Below are 24,690 nucleotides of genomic sequence, written 5' to 3' on the forward strand. Positions count from 1 at the left end.
ACAATTTCTGGATTGAAGGTGGCTTACCACATGACATCTTGGGACTGAAATATCCACACATTAGAGTGTGGTGGTTCACCTACTGTTTTCAAATGTCAGATGAGACGGCAAGCCAAACTTTTACAAGATATGAAAGGTGGATTTTATTTGGATTTATTTTAATTACTTTACAAACCTAGTTTGGAAGAGATGGAGTTCAATTGCTGAAGGCTAATAAGGTAAGAGCCCATGGTGTTACAAGATAATATATTCGTATGGAAAGACAATTGGCTAACTAATAGGAGGAGAGTTAGGATAAAGGAGACATTTTCAAGATGGCAACCTGTAACTAATGGAACAGAGAACAATGCTGGGGCCATGACTTGGATGAGGAAAGTGAAATTACAAAAGCCAAATTTACATGACAAAAATAGGAAGACAGATAGTCAGGATGAAAAGTCTGCGGAGAGTTATAAACAGATTAGGCAAGTGGGCAAAAACTTGGCAGATGGAAATATAATGTGGAAAATTGTGAGGTTACGCAATTTTGGCAGCAAGTTTGGAGAAGCTGAATGTTATTTAAATGGGGAAAGACCATAGAAAGCAATAGTACTGAGGGATTTGGAACTCCGTGTGCACATATCACCGAAAGCTAGCATCGAAGTTCAGGTAATAAGGAAGGTAAATAGAACATTGGCCTTTATTTCAAAAAGAATGGAGTATAAAAATAGGGAGGTCTTGCTAAAATTACACAAGGCAATAGTCAGAACACAACTGGAATACTGTGAAGAGACTTGGTCCTCTTTTCTTACCAAAGATATATTGTCACTGGAGGCAGTCCAAGGGAGTTTCGCTCGGCTTGTCCCAGGGATGGAGGTACTGTTTTAGATTAAGAGGTTGGTTAGGTTGGACCTGTAGTCATTGGAGTTCAGAAAAATGATAGGCAACCTTATTGAAGCATAGAAGATTCTTAGCCAACATCAGAAAAAGATTATTTCTCCTTGTGGGAGAGTTCAGGACTAGAGAGCATAATCTCAGAATAAAGTTTCACCCTTTTAAAAGGGAGATGGTGAATTTCTTCTCTCAGAAGGGGGTGAATTTGTTGTATTTTTTAGGGAGGGTGTAAAGTGTCTGCCAATGTTTGATCACCTGCTTTGTTTTACTGTCAATGCTAATTCCTGCTTTAGTTATGCCAAAGTAAGCTGAATTAAAAACTGGAGAGTATGGAAATTAATTACGTAAAGTTTATTTTATAGCTTACACATGCTACGTTACTGAACAGGTAATAAGTCTCCTTACAGTTGCACCTGGAGGTCCTTGGGCACCTTCTTTTCCTGGGTCTCCTCGGGATCCTATTGGACCTACAGGACCAGCAAGACCTAATGGTCCAGGATTGCCTTGACTACCCTGTGCATTGAAGCATAAAACAGAGTAAATGTTGAACAAGTCATACATTTTGGCAGGAGAATAAGATCAAGGAATACAAACTACATGATACTTTCCCAGGTATCTGTTCCAGTAAATACACATATCTCTGAACATAGCAGGATAAAATGAGAAGGCTGTTTTAAAAATGCTTTTAGGATCCTTAACTTATTGACAGATATAAAATACAAAAGCAAGGAAGTTATACTAGACCATTACAAAACAATGGTTAGGTTTCAGGTTGTGTTCAATTTCGTACATTACACGTCAGGAAGAACATTAAAGCCTTGGAGAAGATACATGAGAGACTTACTAGAATGATATTGAGGAGGAGGACCATGAAGAGAAACTAGGGTTCTTCACTTTAAAGCAGCAACGGTCAAGATGATATCTGATAAATGCATTCAGAATCATGAACGGTTTTGAGAGAGTCAATAAGCAGAAACTGATTTGAGTAATAGAAAGATTTACATTCAATGGCATTACTATGGCTGAGCAATCCTCCTCCTGACCATCCTGGCAGTCATCATTGATCAGAAGCTTAACCTGTAGCCATATAAATATTGTCAACACAAAATAAGTAACTCACCTCCTGACTCCCCAAACCCTATCTCTATCTATAAGGCACAGGTGAGGTAAGTTCTTCAGTGCAGTCCTAACAACACTCCTAAAAGCTCATCAAAGAGTCATAGAGATATACAACATGGAAACAGACCCTTCGGTCCAACTTGTCCACACCTGCACCTAGCCCATATCCCTTGACGTGGTTGCTGGCTGATCCCATTGTGAACGGCAGTGATCACATCTGCAATAAGTGTTAGCTGCTGGAAGAACTCCAGATCAGAGCTGATGATCTGGAATCTGAGCTTCAAACTCTGCGGCACATCCGGGAGGGGGAGAGTTACCTGGACGTTTTGTTTCAGGCGGCAGTCACACCCAGTAGATTAAGTAATTCAAATTCAGTAAGTGTTCGGGGAGAACAGAGTGTGACTATAACAGAGGCAGGTAGGGGGATTCGGAGTGCAGGAGCCTCAGCCCTTAAGCTTGTCCAAAAGGTATGAGATTCTTTCTCCCTGTACGGATGAGAGAAAGGGCTGTGGACAGGATGAGCCAGCTGACCACAGCACCATGGTGCAGAAGGTTATTCAAGAGGGGGAGCAAAAAGACAAGTAGTTGTTATTGGGGATTCTATAATTAGGGAGACAGATAGTATCCTATGCAAGCCGGATTGGGAGTCCCGCATGATGTGTTGCCTGCCCGGTACCAGAGTGCAGGACACCTCTGACCGATATTGGAGTGGGAGGGAGAGGATCCAGTTGTGGTCCATGTTGGGATTAACAACATAGGCAAAGCTAGGGTGGGGGACATATTTGGGGAGTATCAAGCACTAGAAAGGAAATTGAAATACTGGTCCTCAAGGGTCATAATCTCCGGATTACTGCCTGAGCCACATGCCAACTGGCATAGGGATAAGAAAATTAGGGAAGTAAACACATGGCTAAGGGATTGGTGTGGGAAAGAGGCAGTCCATTTCATTGGGCACTGACATCAGTTTTGGAACCGGGTGAAAGGGGGGGTGGTGGTGATGGTGAGCGGTGGATGGAGGGAATCTGTACCGTTGGGATTGTCTCCACCTGAATCGATATGGAGCCAGTGTTCTACCAAAAAGTATAAATAGAGTGGTCAGTATGACTTTAAACTTCTGAGTCGTGGGGAAGGGAAAGTGAAAGCGACAGGGAGCATGGAGTTAAATGGAAAGACCAACAGGATAGCATGTGTGCAGGTGGGTTTACGGTCAAGTCAGACTAGGAATGCAGCAAAAAGGAAGGATAACTTAAGATGTCTTATGATTTCCAATATCTCTAATAATGATAAGTTAGCTAGCACTAAGGCACTTTACCTGAATGCTCATAGTATCCGTAACAAAGTAGATGAATTAACGGCACAAATCATCATGAATGATTATGATGTGGTAGGCATCACAGAGACATGGTTGCAGGGGGTTCAGGACTGGCAGTTAAATATCCAAGGATTGATAGCTTATCAAAAAGACAGAGAGGTGGGCAGAGGCGGGGTTGCCTCGTTATTTAAGGATGAGATTAAATCTATGGCAATGAATGACATCAGGTCAGATAATGTGGAGTCTGCGCAGGTGGAGTTGAGGAACCACAAATGCAAAAAAACCATAATGGGAGCTATGAACAGACCTCCTAATAGTGGTCAGGACCAGGGTGCAAGATGTACCAGGAAGTAGATAGAGCATGTCAGGAAGGCAAGGTCACTGTGATCATGGAGGACCTCTATATGCAGGTGAGTAATGTTGCCAGTGGGGGGGAAAATTAGACAGCCATGGCTGACAAAGAAAGTCAGAAAATGTACCAAAGGAAAAAAAAAAGAGATCCTATAAAGTGGTCAAGAGCACTGGGAAATCAGAAGATTGGGAAGGCTACAAAAACAAAGAGAGGATAACAAAGAGAGGATAACAAAGAGAGAAATAAGGAAGGAGAAGATCGAATATGAAGGTCGGCTAGCCAGTAATATTAGAAATGATAGTAAACTTTCTTTTAACACATAAGAAACGGGGGGCAAAAGTAGACATTGGGCCACTCCAAATTGATGCTGCAAGGCTAGTGATGGGAGATAAGGAAATAGCTGAAGTACTTTGTGTCAGTCTTCACATGAGTAATATCCCAACAATTAAGGAGAGTCAGAGGGCAGAGTTGAGAATGGTAGCCAATACAAAAGAGGAAGTGCTAGAAAAGCTAAAAGGTCTAAAAATCGATCAATCTCCTGGCCCCGATGGACTACATCCTAGAGTTCTGAGGGAGGTGGCTGGGGAAATAGCGGAGGTGTTGGTTGTGATCTTTCAAAAATCACTGGAGTCAGGGAAAGTTCCAGATGATTGGAAAACCGCTGTTGTAACCCCCTTGTTCAAGAAAGGATCAAGACAAAAAATGGAAAATTATATGCCAATTAGCCTAACCTCCGTTGTTGGCAAAATTCTAGAATCCATCGTTAAGGATGAGATTTCTAAATTCTTGGAAGTGCAGGGTCAGATTAGAACAAGTCAGCAAGGATTTAGTAAGGGAAATTTGTCCCTGACAAACCTGTTGGAATTCTTTGAAGAAGTAATAAATAGGTTGGACCAGGGAAACCCAGTAGATGTTATCTATCTAGACTTCCAAAAGCCTTGGATAAGGTGCCTCATGGGAGGTTGCTGAGTAAGGTGAGGGCCCATGGTATTTGAGGAAAGCTACTGGCATGGATTGATGATTGACAGAAGATGGAGAGCTGGGATAATAGATTCTTTTTCAGAAATGGCATCTAGTGACAAGTGGTGTCCCGGAGGGTTCAGTGTTAGCTGCAGCTGTTCACTTTTTATATTAACGATCTGGACAAAGGTATTGGGGGCATTCTGGTGAAGTTTGCCAATGATACGAAGTTAGGTGGACAGGCAGGTAATAGGGGTGGGGAGGCTGCAGAAAGATTTAGGCAGTTTAACAGAGTGGTCCAAGAAATGGCTTATGAAATTCAACGTGAGCAAACGTGAGGCCTTTGACTTTGGAAAAAGGAATACAGGCATGGACTATTTTCTAAATGGTGAGAAAATCCATAAAGCCAAAGTACAAAAGGATTTGGGAGTGCAAGTCCAGGATTCTCTAAAGGTTAATTTGCAGGTTGAGTCAGTGATTAAGAAAGCAAATGTAATGTTATCATTTATCTCAAGAGGGTTGGAATATAAAAGCAGCGATGTGCTTCTGAGACTTTATAAAACTCTAGTTAGGCCCCATTTAGAATACTGCATTTAATTTTGGGCCCCACACCTCAGGAAGGACATACTGGCACTGGAGTGTGTCCAGTGGAGATTCAAACGGATGATCATTGGAATGGGAGGCCTAACATATGAACAGCTGAGGATCCTGGGATTGTATTCATTAGAGTTGAGAAGATTGAGGGGAGATCTAATAGAGCTGAAAATGTGTTGCTGGAAAAGCGCAGCAGGTCAGGCAGCATCCAGGGAACAGGAGAATCGACGTTTCGGGCATAAGCCCTTCTTCAGGAAAGTTTGTCCAGCAGGCTAAGATAAAAGGTAGGGAGGAGGGACTTGGGGGAGGGGCGTCGGAAATGTGATAGGTGGAAAGAGGTCAAGATGAGAGTGATAGGTCAGACTGGAGTGGGGGCGGAGAGGTCAGGAAGAAGATTGCAGGTGTCTCCTGTTCCCTGGATGCTGCCTCACCTGCTGCTCTTTTCCAGCAACACATTTTCAGCTCTGATCTCCAGCACCTGCAATCTTCTTCCTGACCTCTCCGCCCCCAACCCAGTCTGACCTATCACCCTCACCTTGACCTCTTTCCACCTATCACATTTCCGACACCCCTTCCCCAAGTCCCTCCTCCCTACCTTTTACCTTAGCCTGCTGGACAAACTTTCCTCATTCCTGAAAAAGGGCTTATGCCCGAAACGTGGATTCTCCTGTTCCCTGGATGCTGCCTGACCTGCTGCGCTTTTCCAGCAACACATTTTCAGCTCTGATCTCCAGCATCTGCAGACCTCACTTTCTCCCGGGAGATCTAATAGAAACTTACAAGATAATGCACGGCTTAGAAAGGGTTGACACTTGTTTCCGATGGGTGGGGAAACTAGGACGCATGGGCACAGCCTTATAATTAGAGGGTGGTCAATTTAGAACGGAAATGAGGAAACATTTCTTCAGCCAGAGAGTGGTGGCCCTGTAGAATCTATTGCCATGGAGCCCAGTGCAGGCCAGGATGTTAAATGTCTTCAAGGCACAGATTGATAACTTCTTGATTGCACAAGGAATTAAGGGCCAAGGGGAGAGTGCGAATAAGTGGAGTTGAAATGCCCATCAGCCATGATTAAATGGGGGAGTGGACATGATGGGCCGAATGTCCTGACTTCTACTCCTATGTCTTATGGTCTTATGGTCTTATCAAAGCAGCACAATTGATCCACCACCATAAACATTCACTCCTTCCATTGTACACATTTCAATAAAGGCACTGCAGTAGTTTGACAGCACCCAAAACCCACAGCCTCTACAATTTTGGAAGAACAAGGACAACAGGTGAATGAAAACACCATCTACAAGTTCCTTTTCAAGCTGAACCCTATTCTGATTGGGAAATATATCACTTGCAATGCCAAGGCACATAGGACTATGGGCCAAATGTTTAGACAATGCAGTTAGGACAGTTAAGTGCTTGCTTTTCACCAGTGCAGGGTCAAAGGGCATTTTTCTGTGCTGCAGACCTCTCTGGTTGTGATTCTTCAAATAAGGAAGTGGGCTCTTTGGCGCTGGTCTTCTAGAAATAGATGGAAGGAGAGGCTAATATGCTGGCCATTTGCTAGACCTTCCACATTCAGATCACTGGTACCACCACTTTTAAAGCCCACCACTTCAGATACTGCAAGCCAGGGACTACCATTCACATGATGGTACCCATCATCACTGAGGACATGGCCCAGATGGAAAGCTCACTTCCTCTTCCCACACTTCACTGACAGTGGGTCCTAGAGGTGCTGGTCAAAGGAGTGAACAAGAGGTGGAACGCTCTCTTTCCTGCTTACAGCCACAAGAGGCCACACCACACCAGCAAACACACAGTTAACATGGACCCAAATAGCAGTCTGGGGTCAGTGCTGTGTCCTGGGAGGAGCTCAGAAAGAGAGTCAATGAACATCTGAAATAAAAACAGAAATTGCTTGAGAAACTCAGCTGAACTGACAGCATCTGTGGAGAGAAAGCAGAAGTGTAACCAGACTTAAAATACTAACTATGCTTTCTCTCCATAAATACTGACCGACTATGAAGTTTCTCCAGCACTTTGTTCTCGATGCAGATCGCCAGCATCTGCAGCTACAACTCCTACCACACTTTGCTTTTGGGAGGTGGGATTTGTTATTGGCCTTGAGATCGTTGGCATTCTTCTCTCCAGGTCCTCTTCCCTACTTCCTCTTACTAACGGGTATTCTCAAAGAATTGTGTCCCTTCACACAAGAGTTTCCTCCAAGTCAGTTTCTTCTGAGTGAGGGTATTCCAGGCATCAAGGCCTACATTGCAATTCTCAAGGGAAGCCTGCAGGGAGACTTTGAAATACTTCCTTTGCCCTACTCTCATTTGAGCACTTTCCTTGATCGAGGCAAAGACGATTTGCTTTGGTAGTTGGAACTCTGTCAACTGAAGCATGTGGCCAGCCCAGTGGAGTCAGTTTTGGATGACCGTTGTGTCAATGTTGGTGCTATTTGGTCCTTCAGTGTCACTGATGTTACTACACCTGTCCTCACAGCTGAGGCAGGGTATCTGTTTCAAACAGTATTGGTACAGGTACTTCTCCAGGGCCTTGAGCTGGCGTCCTTACGTAACTCAGATTTTGGAGCTATGTAGAAGAACTAGAAGGATGGCTGCTTTATGCACAAGGATCTTGGTATCAGGACAAATGTTTCAGTCAAAGATTCTCGTTCTTAGGCATCTGAAAGCAATGGTCAATCTCGACATCAATATCAGCCTTAAATGAAAGGCAGCTCCCCAGCTCCCACATTTGGGAGGATTTGTCCATTGATCTTAATGGAGGGATAGATCAGAACTTGCCCTGAGACATGTTCGTAAAGGACTTGAGTCTTCTTGAGGTTGAGGGGGAGACCAATTCTATGATATGTTTCTACGAAGGTGTTAAACAAGGCTTCAAAATTCTCTTCTGAGAGAGTGGAGATTACATTGCCTTCTGTATACTGAATTTGCACAAGCAATGTCACTGATGCTTTCTTCTTGGATTTCAACTGGTTGAGATTATAAATCACTACTGTAGCCCAAACACCAGACTGCAAGGACCTGAATGCTTGGACGTGGGAGAACACACTACCAGCCTTTAGAGGGCAACTAGAAATGGACATAAATCCTGGCCCAGCCAGTGTCTCCCACACTCAGAAATAAATTTTAAAAATGCCTGCACATTGATAGACTTCTTTCTGTGCTGTATCATTATTAGCAGAGATAGGATGCAGCTTTGACTGAGGTACAAACTAATGGACTGGCCACCAATAGTCCTTACAGTTGCCAAAATTGATTTTTACCCCGAGTAATTTCAGAAATTAATTGGTATGACCCATCTTAAAGTATTAAGTGTAATAATTATTAATTTCTTTATATTCTAATAGATATGATTTAGTGTAAATAAAATGAACTTCTACTCAAATAATTTCACTTAAACAACACGGGATAAATTTGAGTAAGTTGCACTCCTCTGTCTGAAACCAGCCATTACACATTCGTCTAAAAAACTTCAATTATCCTGAAGATAAATATCCAGAAATTGGATTAGGTCTTTAAATTAATTCATTTTATTTTGGGGATAGTAAAGTGATGAAAGGGACCATACATTGCATAAAGCACATTATATAGCATTATCTCTATTAAATGCCATCATAAAGGCACCAGGTTATTCTGATATTTGTCTAGATGTCTTGTTTTCTCTTCCTTTTTTGCTGAGAACATGTCCTAGCCTTCTTCCCTCCAGCCTTGATAAATGTTGTTGAATGGCTTCAGATAGGTTCTGAATCTTTCCAAATATTCAGAGTTCTGTCCTCTTTTTGGATTCCCTTCCTGATTGTCTCCTTTAAACTTCAGATTCCTACAATTCTTTGCTGTCAGTTTTATAGTATTTCTTTGCATCAATCCATACCTGTGCCTGTGCACCCACACATTAACTTATTTACCCTAAAGAAAGATAAAGTGGCTACAGCCTTACCATGCCGCAGGGCTGCTATCTCAGTAGAGAGAGATGACTGGTGGTGGTTTAACCTGAGGGTCACCAAGCCTCACGCGAGATGAGATGTTAAGAAGGAGAGTCCTTCATAGTAACCTCAACCAGTGCAGGAATTGAATCCATGCTGTTGGCATCACTGTGCATCACAAACCAGCCATCCAGTCAACTGAGCTAACTGACTCCCTTCATTAAATATTCCTAAATCATTCATTTATAAACTGCTTTTGACTATGACTTGACAATTCTAAGCGATCAGAAACTCATGGAGTTTAATTTAGATAAACGCAAGGTGCTGCATTTTGGGAAAGCAAAACTTAGCAAGATTTATACACCTCATGGTAATGTTCGAGGGAGTGTTCCTGAACAAAGGCCTTGGAGTGCAGATTCATAGCTCCTTAAAAGTAGAGTCCCAGTTCGATAGGATAGTGAAGGCAGTGTATGGTATGCTTTCCTTTATTGGTCAGAGTGAAGTCATGTTGCGGCTGTACAGGACATTGGTTAGGCCACTTTTGGAATATTTCATGCAACTCTGGTCTCCTTCCTATTGGAAGGATGTTGTGAAACTTGAAAGGGTTCAGAAAAGATTTACAAGGATTGCCAGCATTGAAGGATTTGAACTATCGTGGGAGGTTGAATAGACTGGGGCGGTTTTCCCTGGAGCACCAGAGGCTGAGGGGTGACCCTATAGAGGTTTATAAAATCATGGGGGACATGGATAGGGTAAATAGACAAAGTCTTTTCCCTGGGGTGGGTGAGTCCAGAACTAGAGGGCGTAGGTTTAGGGTGAGAGGAGAAAGATATAAAAGAGACCTAAGGGGCAGATTTTTCATGCAGAGGGTGGTGCGTGTATGGAATGGGTTGCCAAAGGAAGTGGTGGAGGTTGCAACATTTAAAAGGCATCTGGATGGATATATGAATAGGAAGGGTTCGGAGGGATATGGGCCGGGTGCTGGCAGGTGGGACTAGATTGGGTTGGGATATCTGGTCGGCATGGATAAGTTGGACCGAAGTGTCTATTTCCTTGCTGTACATCTCTCTGACTCTATGACTCTTAAATGAAAGGAAATGAGTATGTTCTGTATTAACTCACACCAGGAATGCTGATGTGGTTTTAAGGACCTTGGGATATTTTACTACATTTAACATGCTAACACAAATGGAATTTGTTGTTAAATGTTGCTATTTGCAATTTTCTTAAACTTCCAGAACAATGTGAAAATCAGTGGAAAATTCACAGTAGTACCAACAATAAACAATCTCTTTGTTAGTGCCTTGCTTAATTATTTACAGATTTGCTAGAATATTTACAAGAATGTTGCCAAGACTCAAAAACTGCAAATAAGAGGAAAGTTTCGATAAGCTGAGGACTCTTTCCTTGGAACAAAGGAGAATGAGGGCTGATAGAACTGAGGTGACTAAACAACGAGGGGTTTGGATAGGGTGGACAGGGAACAACTGTTTCTCCTGATGGAAAGGTGAAAGAGGGCACACATTTATGGTGATTGTAGAAAGATTACAGAAGGTGTGGAAAACATTTTCTCCCAGAGGGTGGCGGGTGTCTGGAATTTTCCACCCAGTTTGGTGATTGAAGTTGAAACGTTCAGCTCATTCAAAAGGAATCTGGATCTGCATCTGAAGTACTGTAGGCTCCAAGCTTTCAGCCTGGGCGCTAGGAAGTGGGATTAAAATGGGTGGCTAGTCTGTTCAGCGATAACTTTTCTAAGGTTTCCTACTCCTAATAAATAAATGTCTTTATATATTGGTTCTCCCAGGCTTAGTGCTTCAAGATCCACACAGGTATGTCATATCTCTATACCTCTGCTAATGTGTCCTGAAATGACATGCAATGGTATTGCCTCAAGGAAGTTATTCACTCCTGTTACTCATCGCTACTTGACAGGGAGCTGAAACAGGGAACTGCTTAAAATGAGAATTAGTAGCAGGTTGCATAGTATCTTGTACAAGAGATAACTCACTTGCCATTTTTCCTTTTACAAGTTTAAGAAGAATGAAAAAGGAAAACCAATGAATTACAGCCCAGTTGGCTTCACATCTCCGGTGGGGAAAATTGTTGGAGTCTCTTTCACGATTAGGGCCACTGAACATCTCAAAAATTTTCAGTTTATCAGGGAGAGCCAGCGTGGATTCATGGTAGATAGGTCATGCCTTACAAACCTCACTGAACGTTTGGAGCAGTGACTAACGTAGTGAACACAGGAAGTCTAGGGATGTTGTTTATGTGGACTTCCATAATTGGTTGAGTGGCAGGCTACAAGAAGTAAGGATAATGGGTGGGTACTTAAATTGGTAGGATGTTGACCAGTGGTGTCCTGCAAGGATCTGTGTTAGGACCTCATTTATTACATTACATACACAAATTATTTCACCCCACTTGGATAGTGGCATAGAAAGTCCCATGCCCCAAATCTGCTGATGACAATGTGTTAAGTGGCACTGTAGACATATAAATGAAAGCATAAAATTACAAAGGGATATTGATAGACTCGATGATTGGGCAATAACTGTGGCAGATGAGAAGGTATGTATTTTGGACTGAAAATGGTAGATCAAGGTACTTTCTAGATAGTATTAAGTTAAATACAGTAAATGTCCAAAGAGACTTGGGGCTTCAGATGCATCAATCTTTAAAACATCACAAACAGATGCAGAAAATAATCAAGGAAGTTAATGGAATTCTGGCCTTAAATCTAGAGGACTGGACCACAAGGATGTAGATGTTATGCTGCGGTTACACCAAACTCTGGATAGACCCCACTTGAGGTTTGCGAACAGATATGGGCACCACACCTTAGGAAGGATATATTGACCACACAATGTAGGCTTATAAAAATTATATTTAAAATTCTGGGGTTATGAGGAAAGGTTATTCAAATTAAGCCGGTTTCTTTCTTAAACTTAGAAGCTGAAGCGGTTTTCTGATCGAAGTCTTCAAGGTATTTCTCCAGCCTTTTCCAAGTAATAACAATAAATTCTTTCCTCTTGTTGGAGATTCTAGACTAGGGGCCATAGTCTGAAAATTAGGGCCAGACCATTCAGGAAAGATGTTAGAAAGCACCTCTACACACAAAGGGTGGTCGATATTTGGAATTCGCTTCCATCAACAGCAGTAGATGCGGGGTCAGTTGTTAATTTCAAATCAAAGATAGGTAATTTTTTGTTAAGCTAAGGTATTAAGGGATATAGGCCAAAAGGCAAATATATGGAATTAGGCCACAGATCAGCTGTGACCTTATTGAATGGTGGAACAAGTTCAAAGAGCTGAATGGCTATTCCCGTGTTCCTATTAATTCTTCAATTGTTAGATAAATACTACATCCAATGACGTTATGTTGTTTGGTTTATTATTTATTGGGGCAGCACAGTGGCTCAGTGGTTAGTACTGCTGCCTCACAGCGCCAGGGAGCCAGGTTCGATTCCATCTTTGGGCTGTGTCTGCATGGGCTTTCTCCGGGTGCTTATAGTCTAAAGGTGTGCAGGTCAGGTGAATTGAGGAGAAAGTGAGGTCTGCAGATGCTGGAGATCAAAGTTGAAACTTTATTGCTGGAACAGCACAGCAGGTCAGGCAGCATCCAGGGAACAGGAGATTCGACGTTTCGGGCACAGGCCCTTCTTCAGGATGAAGAAGGGCCTGTGCCCGAAACGTCGAATCTCCTGTTCCCTGGATGCTGCCTGACCTGCTGTGCTGTTCCAGCAATAAAGTTTCAAGGTCAGGTGAATTGGCCATGCTAAATTGCCCATAGCGTTAGATGCATTAGCCAGAGGGAAATGGGTTACTCTTCGGAGGGTTGGTATGGACTTGTTGGGTAGAAGAGCCTGTTTCCACACTGTCAGGAATCTAATCTAATCATTTATGTTTAAATTGGTGAAAATCTTTGGGACAAGGCTACTTTCATTTTTTTCAAAATGCTTAAGTCACATGTGATGACAGTTATCTTTAAAATATGGAAGAGAAATAATTTTTGACTTAAAGTGCTTTCAAACTAAGGAGAAATTATTCTCTGTCCAAACTTGAGGGTCACCCATTGTATCATTAAGCATTTTTAATACAAAACATATATTGATTAAAAAGCAAATTGAAGACGACAGTAATGAAACAAAAACAAGGATTTCAGTGAGGATCTTCATTTCAAATCATAGGATTAGAGTATTCAAGACAAACAGCAGTTTATTTAAATAAAGAACACTTCTTCACATTTTGTAGCATCATGCAATAAAATTTGTTCTGCAGCCTTCTCCTATATTCTGGCTATACTATATTCTAGGGTTTTCTTTGGGGAGGGTGATAGGCGGTGGTAATTGAGTAAAGACACAAAGAAAGAAGAACAAACAGCAAATAGAAATTGTCCTATAAAGATGGTTAGAACAATTACAACTTCACTAATAACAGCAGCAGTTATCTACCTTTTCTCCTTTTGGTCCAGGTTGGCCCTAGAAAATAAAACAATGAAAGATTGCTTTATAACTGAAGCAGATCTTATGAAATTCTTCATTGACTTACTGTTTTCTAACTTTCCTTTTTGAACAATTTATAGTGATTACTTGTGTTCAGCAAGATGATGCATAACGATACTGAAAACAAAGTGTACTTTCTACTTTTGCCACGCAATGTCAACATCAAGTGTCATCTGGTAAACTGTTATTGGGTAAAGAACAAATGTTTCTGTTATTTTGCGCCCAAATAGCTTTTGTCAGAACCTTAAGCTTAGAGTAGTCCTAACTTTATTCTTGCCAATCTTTTCTATCTTTGCCCTTAAGGATTATGAATAAACTGTTGTCACAGTCCTGGAGAGTTTATTGCATAAAAATAGAAAGTGCTGGAAATGCATGGCCAAGTTCCAAGACTGACTAATGGATTCAGCCCAGCAGAGGTTCCCTTACTCAGTTACACAGATAATCACTAGCTTTGTTTGATTGACAACCTTAACTTGATCTTTATTTTTAAGTGTTTCTTTTAAAATGAGTGTTGATTTGGCCAATGGAAAATGCAATGGCTTTGGTTGAATGTCTGTTCTAGAAGAAAGTAACTTTTTCTACCCCTCCCCTTCCCCAGCGGTAACATTAAATGCCTGATTGATTGGTTCACAACTGCAGAGTAGAACTCCCTTTGATGCACAACTCCATGAGGAGCTGTTGACTCTGTCCTCCGCAGAAGTCAGTCAGCTTCATCAAAATTGAGGAGACCTGAAACAACCCCTGCGCAACATAGTGAGTAAGGTTGGAAGTGCCTTGCTCAGACTCATTACCCACACCCTTACATGCTGGATAAAAGTTTGCTTGCTGAGCTGAAAGGTTCATTTTCAGATACTTTGTCACCACACTAGGTAACATCATCAGTGAGCCTCTGGTGAAGCACTGGCGTTAGTGACCCACTTTTTATTGATATGTTTAGGTTTCCTTGGGTTGGTGACATAATTTCACCACTGGAGTTTTCCTATTGGCTCTCACAACGTTATTTCCTTTAGAGTTTGGCAGGAAATATATTGGGGTGTGGGATGCTTCAAATTACCATTCATAATGGAAACCATTTTTTGATTGAATTATTCACTTTACTTACCCCTCTTTTCTTCTTGGTTATTTAAGTCAATATGATGAATCTGATTTAACTGGAGATAAGAGGTTAATATTTTCTATTCATGGCAGTTTTATAGTTTGGTGAGTGGGGACAGAACTGAATCGTTGTTTTCACAGTTAACACTGGTGTATCTGCAATTAATTACTTTCATTTACACATCATTTTGATGAAATCATTACTGAAATTTTAATTCTGCTTCCTGATTTTCAGATTCCATTTTGCTTACTATATTTGTCAGCATTTTCAGTTTAGTTTTTTTTGATACTTTCCTTATTACCTATAATAATTATTAGGAAACCACAGGAATGTTCTGCAAAATATTTGCAAAGAAGCTGGGCTGTGAACCTCATCTAATGCCATGTAACTTTGAATAATTTTTCAAGGCTCTGTTTCCCGTGAGAGTGGCTTAGAAAATACAGGGTGCAATGCTATTGACCCACCTTCACCATGAAAGATCTGAAGGTGGGGCTGGGCATGTTCAGGGAGTTCCACAAATTTTCTTTTTGTTGCATTATTCCTTATTTAGAACCATCTTTGATCATTTGAAAGCACATAGAAAGATAGGTTTTCTTCTGAAACTAGTTGGAAGTTAACACAATCATTCAAAGGAAGCCAAGCAATGAACTCAACCACTAAAAGACAAATAAAAGTAAAATGCTGCAGAATGCTGGAAATCTGAATTTAAAAACCAGAAGCCCTGGAGAAACTCAGATCCAGAAGGATCTGTGGAGAGAGGAACAGTTAACATTTTGAATCCAACGACTTTTTTTGGATCAGGTCTGAAGATGAGTCATTGGACCTGAAATGCTAATATTGTTTCTCTCCTCACAGAAGCTGTCAGACCTTCTGAATTTCTTCAATGCATGCCTGTTTCATTTAAGCACAAGACAAGTTCTGGACACTGACTCTAATCTGTTCAAAAGACTGGCCATCCAATACTAACTTGTGTTGGCTCCCTTGACAGTGAACAAGTTAATCAGAACAATTATATAAATTTGACATTGACCTTAATGATATTGGCAACTTGATTATTTGGAAATATATCTCCGTTCCTTCACCATTGCTGGGTCAAAGTCCTGGAGCTCCCGCCCTAGCAGTATTGTGGGTATCCCTACACCAGACGGACTGCAATGGTTCGAGCAAGCACCCTCACCATTACCTTTTCAAGTGCAATCATTAATGGGTAATGAATCCTGGCCCAGCCAATGATGCCCACATCTCCTTAATGAAAACATTAATGAAGAAACTTTGTTGTTCACTAGTAGTGAATGCTTACACCTCCCCCTCCCCCGCCTACTGGGGATACAGCAGAATGTCGAAAGAACTTGACTCATTACTTGGGAGCTCATCTCTGTTTAATAAAAGCAATAAAACTGACAACAACTCTCAGGCCTTCATGCTTCACACCATCCACATTCCAACCCTATTGCCACAAATGCCACTCCATTCACCCTACCATGGCCCCTCATTCTCTCCATGCCCAATCACCAAATATACATGGTGTACAGAGCCAATGAACACCATGGTAACAATATCATTTGTGGAGAGGTTTTAGCAACAACAAAAAAAAAATAATCAAATGTTCACAGTTTAGTTGGGAAGTTGTAGATTTAAAAGCACTTTTTAAATTTTACATAAAGCAAGATTCTCTGGAAATTAGTGAAACATATCACAAAAACAGCTTAATATTAACCTCAATTACATTTCTGATCAAGTGGCTGCTTTACAAGCTCAATAACAAGATGTTCAATTTTCACATTATTCTTTAGCCTCTCAAACAGTTATGTTTATCTATTAAAATCCATTTTTCACACAGAGATAACAAGAAAGTAATACAGGCTTTTTTGGAATATGCACATGCCCAGAAAAAAAACTTACTGGCTTTCCATCCAATCCAAGTGGGCCCTAGAATCCAAATCCAAAACAAGGTTTTAGAATTGCAGAATTATTAAATTGGCAGGAACATATAAACATGGCTACATACCCAAAGTAATAGGGTTTGGAAATGCATTTCATGTACAGGCAGTGTCATCAGAGTGGAATAAAAGGTGCTCTATATACGAACATGGGATTTGATAACACTCAGTCCATGATGCTAGTTCAGACAAATTCCTATCCCCGGGAATCTGATGCATGTTACAGATTTGTGAATGATGAATGCATTCTTTCAATGGTGTAATTTGATATGTATTATAGCAAAATTATGTACAACAAAGACTTAAAATACCTTCATGCACAGTTTTGCAGCCAGAAAAAAAAAATGGTTATACACGCATTTAACAGCAATGTTATGTATAAAGCAACACCAGCATGGAAGGTTACTACTGCATTTGTGAGAAAAAAATGCAATAGCATTATTTCTGGCATTAACTATATTTTCCTTTAAAAGTATTAACTTTAGAATTTTAGAATGAGCAAATGCAAACAAAAAAAACAAATCAAGGAAGAAAGCAACTTAGGGTGTCATAAAATCTGGTGACCGATCTGATTTTAATACCGGTGACCTTTACGAACTAAAATGGTTTTTCAAAAAGGAAAATGCACTCAAAAATGGCCACAGCAATCTGCTGACTATGTCAACCATGCTTTGTGGAACTAAGTGTGAAATAATCAGAATCATCTGTATTGAAATTGCCAAAAGACAGTGAAACTAGTCAGTCTTTAAAAAAAAAACTCATGCCCCTATTTTAGTTTATACCTGTATGATAAGTTTCACATGTTGAAAATGAAAGACACCACCTGTATTTATCAAGCTTGGAAACAAGGACCTACATTTCACGGTATTGCTTTTGGCAGAACAGAAAAGCTAAAGCAGTGTGACTAAAAGCAGTTAGAAACAATATTCCCTCACCTTCTCAATGGCAGAGCTGATTAAAATATAACATTAGAACACTAAGAACTCAAAAGGACAATTAACTTGAATGTTACTAAGGACACAAGACATCAATTAAATAACCAAGTTAAAACCTTTACACCACAATGATACTGCAAGTACTTTAAAATTGTATGTTCCTTTCATCCTCCTTTTGAGGATGCTTTACCTTTTCAACTTTGTGCCCATGTTTGTTACATGTATGTGTTATTTTTCCTCAAGATTAGTAGATAATAAAATTGCTATTTCTTTTATTCAGGAAAACCTTGTAATTGGCTCTGCATTGGTTCTGGTGAACTAGCTAATTACATCAATTGGTTGAATCAGCTTCCCACTCTAATCATCACAAAACCTTTGTTGGAGTCAATGGAGAAGGTCGACAAGAGGAGAACAGATTCACCCTTCCTTGCCAGCGGAGAACTGGCCTTCCCATTTCCAGGAAATAATTGTAAATATTCAGCTTTCCATTCTCACAAGAATCACAGAGGTTGTCAAGTAAACACTAAATTGCAAATATTCAGAGATCGATACAAAGAGATAAAGGGCAAAAATCAGAATAGTCTGTTCAAGTGTTCTTTGAGTGCACCTATATGGAAATCCATAAACATAACTGAAAATATATAGCATAAACACAATAAAAGAGACAAATTAGCTTTTACCATCCCCCACTACAGCAGACCTTTAGCTGGCCTGGTGTGCAGTAGAGTATGAATGTTCTGGGATTCCTGCATTAGCTAAATTTTCTGAAAACTATATAACTTGAATTATCTTTCATTCATTTCTCCATATCAAATAGATAGTTTCCTTTGGACATCCAACAACAAGACATATTCTTGCTCTAGTGACGATATGACTGAAAAATTGCTTTACGAATACTTTGTATAGATGACAATACCCATCGCTTGTGTGACAAATAAATACGAAAATAATTGCAATACTTGTTAGACATTGGAACATAAACACTAAAGCCTGTTAACCCCTACATGGATTGTGATTCTGTGGTACTGAGAATTGTAAATTTGCACAAATAAACATTTCTTCACATGTGACTAATGTGCAGTTGTTTATTTTTTTTGAGCAACAACACTTGGAAAACTATTTGCTGACTGTACTCTGGTAGCCCATTCAAGTGGCTATTATTCTTGATCTGAGTGGTGGCATGGTATTTGACCTTGGTGCCTTACAGCTGAATACAATGCCTTCCCATATGATTTCCACAATTGCACTTGCCGCAGGAATAATTGAATAACAATCAGGTTTCAGGAAACATGGGCAGTTTCTTTGTAATGCAGGTCCCTGCAGCAATTATATGAAAATGTCTAACTCAGCACAAGTCAGAAATTGAACCTGGGACCTTCCTGGTCTGTACTGCTGAGCTTCACATTGGATATACACATGTGTGAGCTATGAGAATCAGTAAAAATCTTTTAGCTGGGGAAGATGCATCTGACTTTCAATGCTTAGGTGTTAATTTTGTAAATTGTGCATTATTGAATGAGAAGATGAATACAAATAATAAGTAATAAACATTAAACTGGCTTATGACTGAAATATGTATCCTAATAGTAAGTAATTAGGATATGAATGTTCCACCCTGAAGGTATATTTTCAGTAAATGTAACTAATTTAATACAAAGATCTTGCGTTTTACAAAATCCATAGTCATGGTGCAGATAATTAAAATAACATAGGCATCATTTAAGGAATAGCCAACACTCTCAATCATACCAAGCAAATGCAACGAAACAGCTATTGCAAATATGAACCCTCATAATCTGGGGTGAGTTGTGGGTGGATAGGATGTTAAGTTGGTAGGGGGGATAATTTTGTACCACATTACTCATCCCAGCTTTAATTGCACAACAGCGAGAAAAAGGAACGTCACCTACCTCAGAGGAAGGGGCCATTTTGGATGGCTATTTAGTTTCTCTTCCAGGTGGCATTAGCCAATTTCAAGTGGACCATTTCCTGGTTCCTCTTTCAACAACAGTATCAGACAACGGGAACAACAATTGCTAGGCCAAGTGAATCTATAAGTTTAACAGTCACAAAGAGACTTGGATATTAAAATCAAAATGGGTTCTACTGGCTAACCATGTCTGAGGGATCAAAGAAAGGCACATGGAAAGCTTTGTTTTCATTTTTTTAGAACACATTCAAATGCCATCATATTCTAGGATTGTGTGCTCTGTCACAGAAGTGGGGAAATTGTCCCTTGGGAATCAAATCCACATTGCTGTTAGTCTCAGAACTGAGAGGGAATTGGAGGGATCAAGGAGCATTTGTTAGATAACATCGTAGTTTACTTTGAAAATGAACTAAAAGCATGTGAAACAAATCGGACCTACTATATTTGATGTGGATTACCTACTTTCTTTGAGAAATTTGAGATGTAATATTTGTTATCCACCATGACATACATAGTTTGTGGTTCAGTTCAGCTTCCTTGGCGGACAAAATACCATACTTTGTCATATTTTGAAGGCAAAAATGTAGGTTTTAAACCATAAGTTTTTGGTATGATTTTAGCAAATGGTTCTATAGAAATATAGATATTCAGCCAGTGTATTGTGAAATTATTTGCTATATTTTAACATCTATCAAATGTATCCAATGGAATTCCCAGCAGCATTTTAAAGTCTCACTTTAAACACAATTAAACAGCCCCAGTCTATTCAGTCTCTCTCTCGAGCACAAATCCTCCAACCTTGACAACATCCTTGTAAATCTTTTCTGAACCCTTTCAAGTTTCACAATGTATAAAATCATGAGGGGCATGGATAGGATAAATAGACAAAGTTAAAAGTCACACAACACCAGGTTATAGTCCAACAGGTTTAACTGGATGAAGGAGCAGTGCTCTGAAAGCTAGTGCTTCCAATTAAACCTGTTGGACTATAACCTGGTGTTGAGAGATTTTTAACATTGTACACCCCAGTCCAACACCAGCATCTCCAAATCATAAATAGACAAGATATTTTCCCTGGGGTGGGGGAGTCCAGAATTAGAGGGCATAGGTTTAGTGTGAGAGGGGAAGGATATAAAAGGGAACTAAGGGGCAACTTTTTCACACAGAGGGTGATACGTGTACGGAATGAGCTGCTAGAGAAAGTGGTGGAGGCTGGTACAATTACAACATTTAAAAGGCAACTGGATGGATATATGATTAGGGAGGATTTGGTGGGATAAGGGCCAAGTGCTGGCAAAGGGGACTAGATTAGGTTAGGATATCTGGTCGGCATGGATGAGTTGGACCGAAGGGTCTGTTTCCATGCTGTACATCTCTATGATTCTAAATGATGCCTACCCAACCAAGGAGATTATTGATTAGTATTAAATTTCAATTTTGCTATGGTTAAGCATTGTAACTCCAAGTATAAACATTGATAATTCCTTAAAATCCATTAAAATGTGTTCATTTATGAATTAATGAATCAATGTTAACCAATATCACAGCAGGTAATCTGGAACTAATCCTTAAAAATTACACTTCTATTGACAGCAAGATGTAACTTCACATCTATATCATGATTTATAAATAAATTCTGGTGTCTGGAGCTGGTCTTATCCTTTTTGAAAATCACGATGGATTTTCTGGATGTCAGATAATCAGATGTTAGTAAAATCTTCTTTCAAAAAAAAAGGTGATTTGCACTGCATAAATTAGATTAGATTCCTTAGTGTGGAAACAGGCCTTTGGCCCAACAAGTCCACACCAACCCTCCGAAGAGCAACCCACCCAGACCCATTCCCCCACGTTTACCCCTGACTAATGCACCTAACATTGTGGGCAATTTAGCATGGCCAGTTCACCTAACCTGCACATCTTTGGATTGTGGGAGAAACTGGAGCACCCGGAGGAAATCCACACAGACATGGGGAGAATGTCCAAACGCCACATAGACAGTTGCCAGAGGCAGGAATTGAACCCGGGTCCCTGGTGCTGTGAGGCAGCAGTGCTAACCGCTGAGCCAACATGCCACCCTTTAAGTATTAACCTTGGATTTACAGAATCCCAATGTGGAAAGATGCCATTCAGACAATGACCTAAGGCTAGAATTGAACCCAAGTCCCTAGTGCCGTGAGGCAGCAGTGCTAACCACTGAGCCAACATACTGCCCTGATTCTTGATTTCTAACTTGGGAATTTATTCATGGCAACATTTGCCTGAAGTCAGAAGTGAAAACCTCCTTCAAAATGATTGAATAGACCTTGGAGGCCTCCCTTATGGCTGACTAAAGGAAAAGTTAGAGTCAGTGATTCTGGAACTTTCTCAGGATCTGCTGCATTGAAACACTCTTGCCTTTTCACATTTCTCTAGCTAACTACTTTGAATAACCTTTTTTCCTTCACATGCTTCTTTTCCTTCCTCCATTTCTGCTTTTCACTTTTTGTTCTGCAGAACATAGAACAATACAGCTCTTTCTTTTCTTTGCTTACTTTTGTCTCTCTCTTTCATTTCTGCTTCCCTCTCCTTCCTGACTTCCATTTTTCCTTCTCACCTTTCAGATTTGCATTTTTGATCCTGGCTGCCTCCTTCTCTTTTTTGCCTCTAAATTGTTTCAGCGTTGATGGGTTATGCAGATTGGTTCCCCGATTACCAGTCTGTTTACTCTACTGCTAGCCACTTAGACTCTTCAGATTCATCCTTTCCATATGTGGTACTCTTCAACTTCATCATGTTCATGGATTCTGTTTCCCTCAAGGCTATCCATTCTAATACAAGCTGTTTCGATCAGCCTCTCCTGGTTGCTGCTTTCCTGCACTCAATATTGCCTCATTACCATTACATATTCTGGAAAGGGGCTTTGTGTGCTGTGCCCTGTAATGATTTTCTCTTCCCCTTTAGCCTGAAACGTTTGCTGGAATGAGCTGATTGTAGTCCATAGATCTGGGTTTTTTGTGAATTTCAGGACCAACAGCTTTAATCAGTGAGATCCAAGGATACAGGAAGGAAGAGAAGAACAGTAGAGAAGGCAAGAGTGAGTTAGAGGCAAGTAAGATTTTAGAGAGAATTAAAGTTTGGATTGAGAGAATGTAAAAGCATTACATTATTTAAAAATCTGTAGGAACATTTTACTTGCTAAAGCATGAGACTTCACAATTTCATCTACTCAAATTCTGTGGCTAGAGTCATTTAATGCACTGGAGGAACATTAAGAGAGTGTCATTGTCACTGTAAGGCAAACAACATGTACAATCAGTAGTAAAGTTTCTGTATTTACAATGGATACCATTACTTTCTCCACAATGCAGCAACACTTGGGGGAGAAGCAAAAGGATTAGCATTACCATTAGTACTTCAGAATAACAAAGTCCACAATTAGTTTGAAAATAAAAAGAAGGAGCCATAATCTGCAAGTGGGACAAGATTGAACAAGCAAGGGATTGGGAGATCAATTTGGTACAGCTGAGCACTAACTTAATGTTGCTTAGTGCTTTCAAATTTCAATATTACCAGAATTGGCTGATGGGTCAAGGATTGGGTTGGGCTGCTGATGTTTTGAGTTAAAGTACAGTGAAGACCATAAATAACAATAGGATTTTTACTTTGCCTGGGGTGGGCTTCTGAACCAAATCCAAAAACTGGTGTTAAACTGGTGGTAACAGCAGGAAAAGTAGTGCAAGTAGGATGTAGAAAACTGCAGATATGATTTTAACTCAGTGTTTTATCTTTTTGTTACTGGGAAGGATGGTTTAATCTTGACCCTAATTCACTAAGCCCTGGATGAAGTGCTGATGGGGACTTGTCCTGGCTGTCCTAGATGCTGGTTGCATTAGTGCCAGAGGTGGGAATAAATGTTTCTCAGTTCATTGCTGGATAGACAGATTAATTGTGACCATACTGTAGCTTTTGAAGGCAGATAGCCTGCATCTGTTACATCTATGTCAAGCTCAGACTACTAGAAACATGCCACATAATTGGCAAACACTGAAAGGATACAGATATTATGGTGATGAAATCAGGGAACATCTGACTGTGACTCACTACAATCTCTACTGCCTCACGAAGAAACACTAAAGTCTTGTTCGCACAAAATTGAGACTTGTCATATCAAGTATGAATCCACAGGCAAGATTACAGACTAGCATCATACCATTGCTGACAAGGTGGTATTCAGCTCATCATGTTGTGCTGGTTTTTCTAAAAGTATTATCTAATGATTTTTGTGCTGTTGATATTTTCCTGTAGTCCTGCAAGATTTCATTTTCAAGTTATAATAAGATAAATAAACATGGATTATCAATATTCAACTTCCATCAACCGATTTTACAATCAGAGAACTTCATGGACTAAAGCAACTTTTTAAAATGGACAAAAGCTGACATTAAATAGCTGTAGTGATGTGTTGCTGGAAAAGCGCAGCAGGTCAGGCAGCATCCAGGGAACAGGAGAATCCACGTTTCGGGCATAAGCCCTTCTTCAGGAATGAGGAAAGTTTGTCCAGCAGGCTAAGATAAAAGGTAGGGAGGAGGGACGTCGGAAATGTGATAGGTGGAAAGAGGTCAAGGTGAGGGTGATAGGTCAGACTGGGGTGGGGGCGGAGAGGTCAGGAAGAAGATTGCAGGTTAGGAAGGCGGTGCTGAATTCGATGGATTTGACTGAGACAAGGTGGGGGGAGGGGGAATGAGGAAACTGGTGAAATCCGAGTTCATCCCTTGTGGTTGGAGGGTTCCTAGGCGGAAGATGAGGCGTTCTTCCTCCAGCCGTCGTTCTGTTGTGGTCTGGCGATGGAGGAGTCCAACTCCATCGCCAGACCACAACAGAACGACGGCTGGAGGAAGAACGCCTCATCTTCTGTCTAGGAACCCTCCAACCACAAGGGATGAACTCGGATTTCACCAGTTTCCTCATTCCCCCTCCCCCCACCTTGTCTCAGTCAAATCCATCGAATTCAGCACCGCCTTCCTAACCTGCAATCTTCTTCCTGACCTCTCCGCCCCCACCCCAGTCTGACCTATCACTCTCACCTTGACCTCTTTCCACCTATCACATTTCCGACGCCCCTCCCCGAAGTCCCTCCTCCCTATCTTTT

General features: G+C 40.7%; 1 protein-coding gene across 1 annotated transcript in view; it reads right to left on the reverse strand.

Moving 5' to 3' along the window:
• Positions 1-24,690, reverse strand: part of LOC122556638 (uncharacterized) — a 126,370-nt gene that overhangs the window by 94,911 nt on the left and 6,769 nt on the right. The window contains exons 2-4 of the mRNA XM_087995047.1: positions 16,660-16,686; positions 13,611-13,637; positions 1,279-1,386 (exon numbers count right to left, since the gene is read on the reverse strand). The gene's annotated coding sequence lies outside the window, so the exon portion shown is untranslated. The remainder of the gene's footprint in view (positions 1-1,278; positions 1,387-13,610; positions 13,638-16,659; positions 16,687-24,690) is intronic.

Source organism: Chiloscyllium plagiosum, unplaced genomic scaffold (assembly GCF_037043375.1).
Source record: "Chiloscyllium plagiosum isolate Xiang-an unplaced genomic scaffold, Cpla_swu_hap1 HiC_scaffold_16, whole genome shotgun sequence".
NCBI lineage: Eukaryota > Metazoa > Chordata > Chondrichthyes > Orectolobiformes > Hemiscylliidae > Chiloscyllium > Chiloscyllium plagiosum.